The sequence below is a fragment of the Lampris incognitus genome, chromosome 17 (assembly GCF_029633865.1).
Source record: "Lampris incognitus isolate fLamInc1 chromosome 17, fLamInc1.hap2, whole genome shotgun sequence".
Classification (NCBI taxonomy): domain Eukaryota; kingdom Metazoa; phylum Chordata; class Actinopteri; order Lampriformes; family Lampridae; genus Lampris; species Lampris incognitus.
Genome location: NC_079227.1, coordinates 10306255 through 10316254, shown reverse-complemented (window position 1 = coordinate 10316254; position 10000 = coordinate 10306255). Strand labels below are relative to the sequence as shown.

At 50.0% G+C, this 10000-nt stretch overlaps 2 protein-coding genes across 3 annotated transcripts in view; one reads left to right on the top strand and one right to left on the bottom strand.

The window, feature by feature from the left end:
* Window positions 1–4096, bottom strand: part of LOC130128006 (ankyrin repeat and fibronectin type-III domain-containing protein 1) — a 320420-nt gene extending 316324 nt beyond the window's left edge. For both annotated transcript variants that reach the window (XM_056297716.1, XM_056297717.1), the window contains exon 1: window positions 3752–4096. The gene's annotated coding sequence lies outside the window, so the exon portion shown is untranslated. The remainder of the gene's footprint in view (window positions 1–3751) is intronic.
* Window positions 4097–8276: 4180 nt separating this feature from the next.
* The window catches only part of capn15 (calpain 15), a 97683-nt gene continuing 95959 nt past the window's right edge, over window positions 8277–10000 (top strand). Inside the window, exon 1 of the mRNA XM_056297721.1 lies at window positions 8277–8470. The gene's annotated coding sequence lies outside the window, so the exon portion shown is untranslated. The remainder of the gene's footprint in view (window positions 8471–10000) is intronic.

Here is a 10000-nt window from a genome sequence, read left to right as displayed (position 1 = left end):
CGCAGGCTTTATTACTGCCAGCCCTGTTGAGTCTAAACCTGACTTATACAGAACCTCACCATCAATGTGAAGTAGGCTACAAGGTGTCAACAAGTAGCACACTGTGTCGCCATCAAAGCAGATTCCGGAAGCGATGACAACAAAAGTTGTTGAGATATATCAGTCTGGAACAGGTTACAAAGCCATTTCTAAGGCTCTGGGACACCAGCCATGGTCTCCACATGGAGAAAAGTGGGAACAGCGGTGGACCTTCTCAGGAGTGGCTGGCTGAGCGAAATTCTTCCTAGGGCGCAGCGACGACTCATCCAGGAAGTCCCAGGAGAACATCCGAAGAACTGCAGGCCTCTCCAGCCCCAGCTAAGGCCATCGTTCACGATTTCACAATAAGAAAGAGACCACGCAAAAATGATCTTCATGGGAGAGCTGCAAGATGGAAACCACCGCTAACTAAGAGAAACATTAGCGCTCGTCTCACATTGGTAAAAAAGGATAATGTTCTGTGGACAGACGAGCCAAAAGTGGGCCTTTTTGGAGGACGTGAGTGCCGTTATGTCTGGCGTGAAGCAAACACAGCATTTCACAGTAAGAACACCATACCAAGAGTCAAACATGGCGGAGGTGTGATGGTGTGCGGATGCTTCGCTGCCTCGGGACCTGGAGGACCTGCCATCATTGAAGGAACCATGAATTCTGCTCTCTACCAGAACATTCTGAAGGAAGGGGTCATCAGTCTGGGATCTGAAGCTGAAGTGTAATCGGGTTATGCAGCAGGACAATGATCCAAAACACAACAGGAAGTCCTCCTCAGAATGACTGTAAATAAACTACATGAAGGTTTTGGAGCGGCCTAATCAAAGCCCTGACCTGAACCCCATCCAGATGCTGTGGCAGGACCTTCAACCAGCAGCTCGTGCTCGAAAACCCTCCAACGTCGTCGAATCAGTTCAGCAAAGAAGAGAGGGCCAAAATGCCTCCACAGCGATGTGAAAGACTGATCTCCAACGACAGGAAGTGTCTGGTTGCAGCTGTTGCCGCTGAAGGTGGCCCAGCCAGTTATCAGCGTCAGGGGGTCAGTTACGTTTTCACATGTGTGACATGGTGGTGATATGGGAGTTGGTTAACTTTTTCCGGCGGCACGGTGGCGCAGTGGTTAGCGCGATTGCATCACAGCGAGAAGGTCCTGGGTTCGAGCCCCGGGGTAGTCCAGTCTTGGGGGTCGTCCCGGGTCGTCCTCTGTGTGGGAGTTTGCATGTTCTCCCCGTGTCTGCGTGGGTTTCCTCCGGGTGCTCCGGTTTCCTGCTACAGTCCAAAGACATGTAGGTCAGGTGAAACGGCCATAATAAATTGTCCCAATGTGTGTGTGAGTGGGGGGACTGGGGGGGGGGGGCGACCGGCGGCCTGTCCAGGGTGTCTTCCCGCCTGCCGCCCAATGACTGCTGGGACAGGCTCCAGCCTCCCTGAGAGCAGGACAGGCGGTTTGGGTAACGGATGGATGGCTCGGGGTCTCCCCGTCTCCTATATTACCCGTCATACCCCCTCATTGGACATTCGCAACTTTTCGGGGTAGAAGTCAGAAGAAGCCGTTTCAACATCACAAGAGTTGGATTTACAGATGGCCACATTCCTCGCTGAAGTTCCCGTGAGCGAGACCATAAAACAAAAGCAGCCGTCCCAGCTGCAGCCGTGGTCCCCGCAGGACTGCTCGGTGTCTGTTGTTCGAGGTACCGGGCGGTTTAGTCGGTGGTGGGGGGGGGGGGGGTTTCGGGCCCGGTACAACAGGCCGACTCCGTTTAACTACCTGGCGGATTAGAGAACGAGGGGCGCTGGGCTGTGGTCTCTGGTCTGGAAGCACGTGGCTCGGGTGACCCGGAGTGACCCCGGTCCAGGAAGCGTCTGTCTAAATGCATCCGGTGAGCTGGGCGCTGTGACATGTTCCCCCGGCGGCGTCCCGCGGTAAACAAGAAGTGTCGTCAGACTTGGCCTCGCGGAGCGCCACATCCTGACCGGCCCTCGCGCTGCCGCCTTTACTCACCCAGGCTTCGATCTGCTGAGCACGCACGCTGCTTTTCATCACTGCCCCGCTACGTGCTACTGACACACACACACACACAGACACACACACACACACACACACACACACACACACACAGACACACACAAACACCTGGGAGCTGCCCAGTACAACAACAGTCCGCCAGGGCCTCGCTAAAGGACACGGTGAGAGCAGCTGTCGGTAGAGGAGGGTGTTGTTCACTTTTTTCTGGGCCCAGATTTTATTAGATGCTGATCAAACTAGCAACCCAGCCGGGCGGCTAGTCTGCTTTTCATCTACTTTTAAGGTCTGGCTGCTCTGCAGTGTGTGTGTGTGTGTGTGTGTGTGTGTGTTTGTGTATGTGTGACATCATCGTAGGATGAGGAACAGAGGAAGGCCCCCGTCACTCCGCTTCTGCTGTCACATGAAGCCAAGGCCATGGAAAGTGACCATGACTCACACTCACACACACACACAGAGCAATGCAGCCTGGATTTTATGCATGTGTGTGTGTCTGTGTGTGTGTGTGTGTGTGTCACACCGTGCCTTTGTATGTTTCTGTTTGCACACCAAGTTACACGCATACAGACGAAGACACATTTACAGCCGCGTCGCCACACAAACAAATATTTTCTATCACTTTTGATCCCCCACGTGCAAGCGCACACACACACGCACGCGCGCACACACAATCACACATATTTCCTATCCTATTCCCTGAAAACAATTGTGTCACTGCACAAACCTTTTTCCTGACCCCGTTATGGAAGCGGGTCGTTTCCAAGTGCGCGCTGGCCGTAAAGCAGCGCAGGGCCGTGTAAAAGCATCCCTTTCCTGACTACAAGGGTCACAATCAGCCTTGTGTAAACACAGGACACACCTTAGGCCGCCCGTTTCCACGCACCCTACTGACCCCTCGGCTCTGACGCCATTTCTCAAAGCGTTAAACTTTATGTGCTTCACGTTGCTCTGCAACTCGGTCGCTGTTTGTTCTGTACCGTACATCCAATTCCTCTGCAGGGGACGACTGGATGTGCGTGTGTGTGTGTGTGTGTGTGTGCGTGTGTGCGTGCGTGTGTCTGCCATCTATCAACAACACGATCGTCTGCTGACTGACTCGGCGTCCTATGACGGAACGGCTGGACTGTACTCCTATAACAGCAGCCCCATATCTGAGCCCGCTACATTAGTAGCGTTCGTCGTGACGTCACAGCGGGCTCTTCTTCTTCTTCTTCTCTCGGCTGAGCTTTCGGGGGGCGGGCGCGCGGGGGGGGGGGTGCCGCTACTACCAGAGAGAAACTTTTCAAAGCGATGCGCGAAGTTGCGCACCGACGCAGCCCTCCTTTGTGTCTCCGGCGTGCCATGCGCTGCGTTTCCCTGGCACTGTCATGACAACAGTGTGTGTGTGTGTGTGTGTGTGTATGTGTGTGTGTGTGTGTACACACACACACACACACACACACACACACACACACACACACACAGGCCACTGGAAACAATACAACCAGCCAAACTGAGTTAAGTTCAGAGTGTCGGGTACAGCAGTAATGGGTATCAAGTGTTTTCAGTAACACACTGCTGTTGGGCCAGACTCACTGCGTAGTTTCCCAACCGAAGCTGTGTGTGTGTGTGTGTGTGTGTGTGCGCGTGTGTGTGTGTGTCTGTGTGCGTGTGTGCGTGCGCGTGTGCGTGGGACGATGTGGGAATTCTCACACATACCTTCTCGACAAAGGAGTCGTCCGGAGCACCCCGGCCCCGTGTAGTCAGGCACGTCCGCGGGTTTGGGGTCCTGACGTCCCGGAGCGAGAACGCGTCGCGAGGAGGTAGCGAAACGTCAACACGCGCGCAGCGACGGAGCCGCACTGGGCACAATAGGCGACATGTGAGAGACAGACGGAGTCCGGGGAGCTCCAGCTTTCTCCGCCCAGCTCGTCTCATTCATTCTCCCTCCTCGCCTCGCCTCGCCTGGCCTCGCCTCGCCTCTCCTGGCCTCGCCCCGCCCCCCGTCCCGTCCGGGCTGCTCCGCGTGTTACCGCACAGCCTCCTCCTCCTCCTGCAGCACGTGGACCGTCAGCCGTCCGCCGGAGCGGAGGAACCGATCCGCCGGCGCGTCCCGCCAGCCTGCGCTTTGACCGTCTCCCGCTGAACCGGGGGCCGGGGTCCTCAAACCCCGGAAGACCAAGCGGTACCAGGTGGAGTACCAGGGCCATACCAGAAACAACTGTTGACGGAGTGAAGATGTGAATATTATTGCTATTTAAATTTTATCTTATATAGTATTAGTAAATTAGCATAATTTATGATATAACAGTACAGTAATAACACTTTCACAGTGTAGCAACAATATAACAGGACAGCATGGTAGCATCAGTAGCAGTAAAGTATATTAATAGAATATTAGCAGTAATTAGCGTACTGTATTAGCAGTATCATGCTATGATAGTGATTCAGTATTAATATACTAGTGTTAATATAACATCTATATATATATATATATATATATATATATATAAAATATGAAATGTATATATTGTAATATATGAAATTCCTTTTGGGAGAATAAAGTGAGTCTGTTCTCTGTTCTTTTCAATTATTTGCTATTCCGCTGCCTATGACGTCATAACTCTGGCACACACAAAAAAACCTAATCCTTTGAAACTTTCCTGGTTCAAACAAGAAGAGTGACACCGGTATTATGGACATAATCCCTAGTCAGACAGCGCTTTCACGTGCTGCTTTTTTTTGGGGGGGGGTCCCGGGGGGGGTCCCAGGAAATGTAAAAGTCCGGTATGAAGGAACTGAACTGTGATAGTTTTCAGAAACAGCTGCTTAACCTGAACACGTAAAAAAACCCACCCCCCCCAAAAAACAAAAAATCCACTTAGTTCCGGAGTAGCCCGGCCGGTCTTAAAGGGACAGTCCACGTTTTTCCTTCCCTGCAGGTGTTGTTCCGTCTAAGAAAATAGTTCCTACATGACACTGCTCACAACAGGATTACCTTGAGTCGCCGGGTCATGACTTCTGGAAAGAGACATGGCTGCTGAGTTGTATGTGTTTGTGTTGTATTGCATTTGTATTGAACATGTATTTTTTATTTTATTATTTTTTGTTGCTTTGAGCAACACGAGCTGAGCGCCATCCAGTTCCATTGTATTGGAGAGAGGCCGACGTCTCTACTGCAGGTCTCTCCACAACTCACCAACTCACAGCAAAACGATCCGGATGGATCAATAGCGCCACAATCAAGAGGAAAAAGGTGAACTGTCCCTTTAAGGAGAAATGTCTAAATCCTGAAGATTGACATTGTTTTGTTTTGGGGTTTTTTTTTGCCCAAAATTACAATCCCCAAGATTTACATGCCAAGAGATGTCAGTTTCTGTCCTGTGTGTTGGTGTTGTGTGAGTGGCTGTATGCCACTAGCTAAAAAACAGGTCCAAATCCTACATGCTGTTTAATATTCTCTGTCATGCAGGACTTCGTTGGGAGCAATGGTACGTCATCATCGTTAAGACCTTATTTAGTTATTATAAATCCCTTCTCGTGATGGCTTCCTGGGCAACACGCCGGAAACCTAAATTCATACGAAGGGGACGTTTGCAGAAGGTGCTTGCTGGGTAGATGAAGAAAAAGGCAGGTGGCAGCAAAGCTGAAGAAAGAAGAGCAGATTTGCTTTGGCTGACAAGCAGATATGACAGGACAAGCTCACACGAGGCCTCTACCAGCAGCAGTAGCCAAGATTCAGCCTGCGCCATGTTTTATTAACGACCGCGCTGGAAACTCTCACGCCGGTAACTCGCCAGTTAGCAGCGCTGTTGTGTCAGCATCCTCCCCAGAACGCTGTGCATGCTGTGGGATGCGCTGCTAGAGGTCTTTTTGTGACCTCATTCTGCCATTTCTGCTCCAAGCTTAACCATCACCTCTGCCTGCGAGTCGCAGGCTGAGACAAAACCTACAACGACCGGGATTTCCCTCCTACCTAAAACGACCACGGGCGGTCAAAATGACGGCCGGTTTTCAAACGCTATATCCTGTCAAGATAAGTATAGCAGCGAATTCGGGGGGTAGACTGGTAGACTATCGCCACAGCCGGGACGCGAACCCGTATCTCCCGCTCCGCAAGCGACAACGTTAGCCAGTCGACTAAAGGATCCGACCCGTTAGTCAGGGACCAACGTGTCTACTTATCCATGCACGTTACAATACTCAATTGCGACATTAATGCATTGCGTATGTTAGTATGTCTGCTAGGAGACGACTGACACCAAAAATGATCATTTTAACAACTTTAATAGTATTTTCAAACAATTTAAAATGGCCGCTGGCCCACGCCTGTAAATACTGCAACGCCTCGGTGGTGGTCACGCTGCGTCTGAAACGGCGTCTGTACCCAGACATGTTATAAATAATCAGAAATCAAGTTTAGAATATTACTCTACACCGGAGAACGCTAACGTGTTTATGGGACAGAGCAGTGGACGTCGCGAAGGAAATGACGCGACCAACACGTCATAAGTCGTGACACGGCGTACGCGATGACGCGCAAATTACGCGCGGTCATTTTGACCGGTCATGGTCATAGAGCTTATCGTAACTTTTTTGTGTGTGTGCGGTTGATCTAAAACTCATTTCGATGCAAATATAGGCAATTTTAGGCACATTAAGGGAGCGGCAGGTCTGTATCCCCCCCTCCCCACAAAGTTGTTAAACTTTGAAAATCTAAAGCGGTCACAGTGACCGCCTTGGTCGAGCTGACTGCAGTGTCCTCCCTCTTTTCACTGTTAAATCACTATGCACCTTAATCATTTCACCGAGATAAGTCCTACCACACTCTCGCCATTCAAATTAGCAACTGCATATGTGTCTGTGATTATATGCCAGGGAGTATTACATAAAAAGGTCATTCTCACATAATCATAGGTCATACCAACATAATCTACAGACAGCCGTTTATGAAATTGGACATTCTCATTACAACCTTGCATGTGCAAATCCTGTCAAGTTACAGACGTTATTGTATTTTATCCGTCTTTATGATACCTTTATTCATCATCAAATAACACTTTTTATTTTTCTAATAAAATGTAGGACTTACTGCAGATCTGCATATCTGATATTTGTATGGAAAACAAGAAGCCATGTTGATTTGTTTTTTTGTCGACACCGCATATTTGAACATTTTGTCAGCCGTTTTGTCAGTCGCCATCATGATGTGAATTCTGTCATCGGCGACAGATATAGTCTCGCAGAGATATAATTTGTAATTTGTTTTAATTTTAAATTTTAGGACGTTTTTGTTTACCCTCTATTGTCTCTGACCAATATAAACGCTCTTTTCCCCAGGCGTTCCATTAATGTTCATCTGATTTTATGTTAAATGCTATTTTAAAGTTTTTGCAAGAGCCACCGTTAAGTCAAAGGTTTGGGTCAGTTTTACTAAACACCACTAGATGGCAGTAGAAGACCAGGGTGTGACGGTCATGCGCGCAGAAAAAGCTTCCTCTAATCTTACATTTTGAACTTCTTTTAAAATACGGATGATTATGTTTTAATATACTCGATTCCTTAACAGACACTCACAAGGAAGAGACTACTATAATGTATCCTAATGAGAAGAGCAAGGAGAGACGCTTAATTTTTACCCCCAAAACGTGAAAGAAAATGGCACTTTTTCTGATTTAGATTTGGACAAGATCCGCTCAAAAAACCCCCAAATCTATGTTTTTTTTGCTATCCATAATAAAGTAAAAAAAAATAACAGGCGTGTCCTATTGCTCATATGTTTCCACAAAATGAATGTTAAAACAACAAAAATACCTTTTTTTTCCAGTTTACCCAATTAAACAAACGAACAAACAAACGTTATTATTTATTGACAAATTTCGTACAGTGCAACTGTACAACGTTCGCAAAATATAATGCAGTCTGCTTTCCATTAAAACGAAAGTACACAGCTTAAAAAAGAAAAGAAAAGAAAAAACGAAACTGCCGCACCCGGATATCCTGTTCGAACTTGTAGGCGCGTCGGGCAGATGGGAAACGTAGTTCCGCGCCGCTTGTATTCCCGAACCTATTTTACGGCAGCGTGTCCGCGCAGTCGCAGCGGCGCCCGCCCGCCGCTACGTGGAATGCGTACGCGCCGTGTCTCTCTGTCACTCGGAGGTTTCCCTTCCTGCGCTTGTTTTGGGGGGTGAAGTGGCCGCCGCGGTCTCGTCGACCGTCGATGGAGCGGAGGAATAAAGTGAAATAGAGACGTGTCGGACCAGCCGCGTGGGCCATGCGTGGGGCCGCGCGATCGAGTCACGGAACGGTGCGCGTCGGCTGAAACGCACGCCGGAGCGCGAAGCCCGGGAAGAGCTCGACGTCTCCATGGTCGGGAAAAGTTTAGGACGCGACCGCCGCTGCGAGAGGGCATAAACCCGCTTTCCACGCCGTTTTCAGGTAAGCCCGCTCTCCGGGGGGGAACTTGGTCAGGAGTCCGCCTGCGTCGCTCGGCGACGGGGTCGACGCGGTTGCCCGGCGAGTGGTTTGAATGGCACTGCCTTTTGTTGACCGGTGCCCCGTCTCCTCTAATGGGATTTCTTCGTTGTAATCTCGTTCCGACTCCGGCTCAGTACAGTGACGGGGTTGCGCCCGTAGCCGGGTTCCAAGACAACGACACGCCTAACCCCGCCCCACCCTGCACAGGTAAACGGCCCTGCACCTGACAACCCCCCTGCACCCCAGAATCCCCCTGCACCTGAGAATCCCCCTGCACCCCAGAATCCCCCTGCACCGAGAGTCCCCCCCCGAACCCAGGGTCGACAGGCAAAGGTACACGGAAGCCAGCCACAAAACACAACTCTCTTCTCCACAAGTATTAGATGGGTTACAGCCACGTGTAATATTAAATAAAGACACCACCGCAGAAAACAGTGGCAGGAAGCCAGTCCCTCAGCTCGGCGGCGAGAAGTGAGTGAGTGACTCCACATAGGGGCTCTGCTTTAGGGGCCCTTTGACCCATTTTATGCAATTTGCTCACAGCTGGCTAGATTCTGCACAAATGCACAATGCACAACGGTTAGCACTGCTGCCTCAGAGCAAGGAGGTCCCGAGTTCGAACCCCAGGCCGTCCCAGGTCCTTTCTGTGTGGAGTTTGCATGTTCTCCCCCCCCCCCCACCGTGTCTGCGTGGGTTTCCTCCCGCCATCAGAAAGACATGCATGTTAGGGTTGATGCTCCTGCCTGTGCCCCTGAGCAAGGCGATGGAAAGAAGAAGTGGAGTTGGTCCCCGGGCGCTGCAGCTGCACACCGCCCCTATACAATAGGACGGGTTAAATACAGACGACCAATTCATTGTAAGATACCATGACAAAATAAGAGTGGCTTTCTTCTTCTCTTCTTTATAATGAGTAGCTGTGAAATACGGATTAATAGAAGGAGCTGGGAGATATTTCGGTGTTACTGTTTATGGCGGCATGTTGTCACATCGCGGCTTGGAAATGCTATTTTTAAGCCGTCTGCTATTGTTTAAGTGTGCCATGACAGAGATTTCAAATGCCCCATGGCAGCTACTCGTTATAGCGTGTTACCGTGTAAGAAAAAGCGCGAGGTGGACTTTACAGCCTGCTGTGGTGTAATTCATCTCGACCTCTCGGCCTAGAATAGGGACAGAATGAGGAAGAGGAGGATGCAGTGGGGGATGGAGAAGACTGCATGCTGGAACACAGCTCACCAGTGTATCTGTGTTAGATGGCGACTTATTGAAAGTTCATTTACAGCCGGTGGTTATTTGTGTTGTACTGTAAACCCGCCCGGCTGGGAGGGATGCTTGTTGTCGTAGGGAAATGTTGGATAGTTTGGCTCTCGACAGCCTACGTTGTACCATGAAATTAGCTCGTATTATCCTGTTCCACCCCGCCAGTCTCTCCCCACTGTGAGTGGAAATACGATATGAAATCCAAACTCTCTCTCTCGCTCTCTGTCTCCATCT